Below are 3,866 nucleotides of genomic sequence, written 5' to 3' on the forward strand. Positions count from 1 at the left end.
GTTTCTTTTGGCGTGTATGCTATTATTTCTTTTTGGAAGATGATATAGCCACGACTATATCAGAATTGGTTTAGAACTAAATACTAAATAATTATTTTTTTCTTGTACTTTAGACTGTTTCAAGGACAATCATTTTGAATTAAAGTAAAAAGAAATAGTTTTTTAATATAAAGTTGTAGATAAATTGCAGAATAGTTGGTCTTTGTTTTTTGATGATTGGTGGTGTTTTACTGAACATTTTGTTTGTTCTAGATTCCTTCAAATTCCTGCTCTTGGAACATTTGTATGCTCACTAGTTTTATAGTTTTTTATATAACAATATTTTAAAAGGGGAATATTTTATAATTTTTTTTTTAACACAGACACATATTATTCCATTCATCACCCAATGCAGGATTTGTCCAGTAGGACATACTTATCAATTAAAGATGGCCCTTCTTCTATCCATACACATTCAACATCATAAGCTAAAGCCAGCTTTGCTAAATTATGTGCAACACAATTCGCTTCTCTAAATACAAATTGAACTTTCCATAGTGGTCTCCTGAGTTGCATTCTCCTGGTGTCCTCAATGAGTTGGCCATGCCACAACCAGTTTTCATCAATACTGTTTGTTGCTTGGATAATAGATTTTGTATTTCCCTCAAAAGTCACATTTGAAAAGGCATGTGCTTCAGCTACACAAGGCTAAACTACACTGTAAAAACTCTTAAATAAAAGTAGCCAATATATCACCTTCAGAGTCTCTAAGGACAACTCCAAGCCCCACATTTTTTTCTTTTGCGTATATAGCAGCATTCCAATTGGCCTTAACCTCCAGTTGCCTTGGTTTTTTCCACCTTGCCATTCATCTCCCAGTCCCTGATGCTATGTGAGTTAGATTTGGCACATTCTGAGCTTGCTTGAATTCCTCAGATTTAGCCACTGCTGCTGTTATTAACTTATCAGATGGCTCAAACTGGTTTTGAAATATCACAACATTTTTTCCAGTCCAAATTCTTCGCATAATCATAACCACCTTTTGAAGATCATCACATGATAACTTCTCTATTAAGTTCTGCCATAAACCCATAAAATTTCCTCTAGCTTCGACCATTTTTGAACAAGATTGCCAATATTAGACCACACATCACTGTTAGCAGTACAACACCACAGCACATGACAAATTGATTCCTCTTCATGCAGTTAGATGGGACAATTAGGTGATTCCACACAATGCTTATCATATAACTTTCTTCTAGTAGGTAATATCTCATGTACAGCTTTCCAAATAAATTGTTTAGCATATCCTGGTACATTTTATCCCCATATCTGCTGCCACCCAATACCTCTATCAGTTTGATTAGATGATTCACCTCTTATGGCTTTTTTCCTAGCCATTTCAAGATGGTATGCACTTTTGACTAAAAACTTCCCATCTTTTGTATGCCCATCTTCCACACCTTGTCTACTGATTGGGACGTTCAGAATAATCTCTACCTCTTGAGGACTAAAATTTGCATCTATCACTTCCTTCTTCCAACATCCAGTATCTGATTGGATAAGCTCAGCAATCTTGGAATTGCATATATGAACTGAACAGGTGACTGCACTTTGTGTGTAGAAGTTGTTGGTATCCAAGGATCCCTCCAAACACTAATTTTCTGACCATGAACTACCCTCCACATTAAAACAGCCTTTATTAAGTCTAGAGAATGCCACATGCTTATCCATATGAGAGATGGTCCCTATCCAAGAGTTGCATGAAGAGTTGACTATTTTTACAATACTTTTCCTTCATAATCTGAGTTGTCGTAGATGTGGAATCACTCAACATCCTCCAGCATTGTTTTGCAAGTAGTGCTGTGTTAAAACATTCAGTATCCCTAAATCCCAAACCTCCACTCTTTTTAGGTTCTCTCATCTGTATTAGAGCTGGAAAAAAAAAAAAAATTGAAGTCTCGTAACATAGTGTTGTATAAAGAGTTTAGAAACGGATTATAGCTGACATTTTTCCTATATTATAGCAATACTACACTTTTTCTTGGGATGTTATTTATTTTTGAGAAGTTACTTCGTGTCTATATAGATAACTATAAAATAATTTTTGAGTTAATTTTTTGTTAAACTAATACAGACAAATTAAAATATAACTTACATTTTGTAAAAAACTTGAATTAACGCAATGAAAACAAACGACAACTTTTTTCTTACCGCATGAACCTCGAGCAAGGGTAGACAGAATTGTGACATACTGAGGTCTTATTTGGATACAAGAAGTATTTTATTTTATTTCATTTAATCATTATAATTTTTTTAAACTTTTAAATAAAATATAATAAATAATTCATTTTTTTCAAATCTCAAAATAATAATAATATTAAAAAATAATATTATAATAATATTTTTTTTTTAATTTTTAACTTTTATCTTAACTTACTGTTCAAATGGCACTTAGAGTTATGATAATATCTAGATAAATGGCATACATTTTTAAACTTGAACTTCTTGTCCTAATAAAATAAATATCAAATCTTGAGCTTCCATATTAAATGATTACATATCTCAATGGTGCATATTCCCTTCACAATAAGGGTTCACTAGAAAATAAATCTCATCTTAAAATTTTTATATCATCTTATCTCATTTCATTTCATCTCTTTCTAAAAAATAATTTAAATATAAAATTTTCAAACTAATCATTATAATTTTTTCAAACTAATTATTATAACTTTTTTAAACTTTCAAACAAAAAATAAAAAATAATTTAACTTTTTAAATCTCAAAAAAATAATAATATTATAAAAATATATTATAACAATATTTTAATTTTATAATTTTTTTTATTCAACTTTTTTCCTCTCATTTCTTAAAACTAAAAAAATACTCAACTCAAACTATCTCAGTACTATTTATAAATTATCTTACCATTATTCACAAAATTTTAATATCATTTCATTATCCAAGCGAGACCTAACTTTATCACTTCATTGGATGGTTCTAAGAATAGACCGATCACAATTTGTAATATTTTAAAAATATTTTTTAAATACTTCTTTTAAAATTTACAAAAAATCACTAAAATGACTTCCCCAAGGACCTCAACCATTAAATAAAAAAAAAAAAAAAAATGGGAAGACTATCTGCCACAGCAAGGTAAACCACTGTTGGAGTTTTCAGGCCAATAATGTTCCCCACCCTTTCCTTAATCTTCTCTTTGCTGCTACAAATCTGGCTTGTGTTTAATCTCTGCTCTAATTCTTATAGTAAATCATCTAGTCTATTTCTGTTCTCATGTGGATGGCCATATAAGGCACTGGATTTAATGTAGATGTATTAATTGTAACGCCACAATGAAAGGTCCAAATCACATAAATAGCTCAATTCCTAATCTGATCAATTGAATTAAACACATTTAATTAACATAAAAATATGTCCTCAAACCTTATCTCAGCTCTAAAAATATTGCCACTAACTAAAAACTTAAGAGTTACCTCTGTTATCCATCTCTTCACATTCTTTCTTGATCCTCTCAAAAAATACTAGCATAGCTGGGGTTCTCTTCAATTTATTATTGGTGGGTTTGGTTTTGATTTAGATGAACCGGCAAACTTGTACCTATTAACAGATGGAACGTGTACAATCAAAGGTCTTTCTTTTATTATCTCATAACTCAAAGCACGAGCACACACTAGCCTATATTTGATATAAGCTTTATAGTCCAATTCTCCATTTTCATTCTCAAATTACGAAGGTGCCATTTGAATAGAAAATATTATGACAAAAATAAATAAAAAATTATTAATCCAAAACAGTTATCAAGAAATAAAATTTCGAATCACTCCAAAATGCAACAAAGATTATATTCATAAAAATAGTCATTACAA

Source organism: Carya illinoinensis, chromosome 10 (genome assembly GCF_018687715.1).
Source record: "Carya illinoinensis cultivar Pawnee chromosome 10, C.illinoinensisPawnee_v1, whole genome shotgun sequence".
Lineage (NCBI taxonomy): Eukaryota > Viridiplantae > Streptophyta > Magnoliopsida > Fagales > Juglandaceae > Carya > Carya illinoinensis.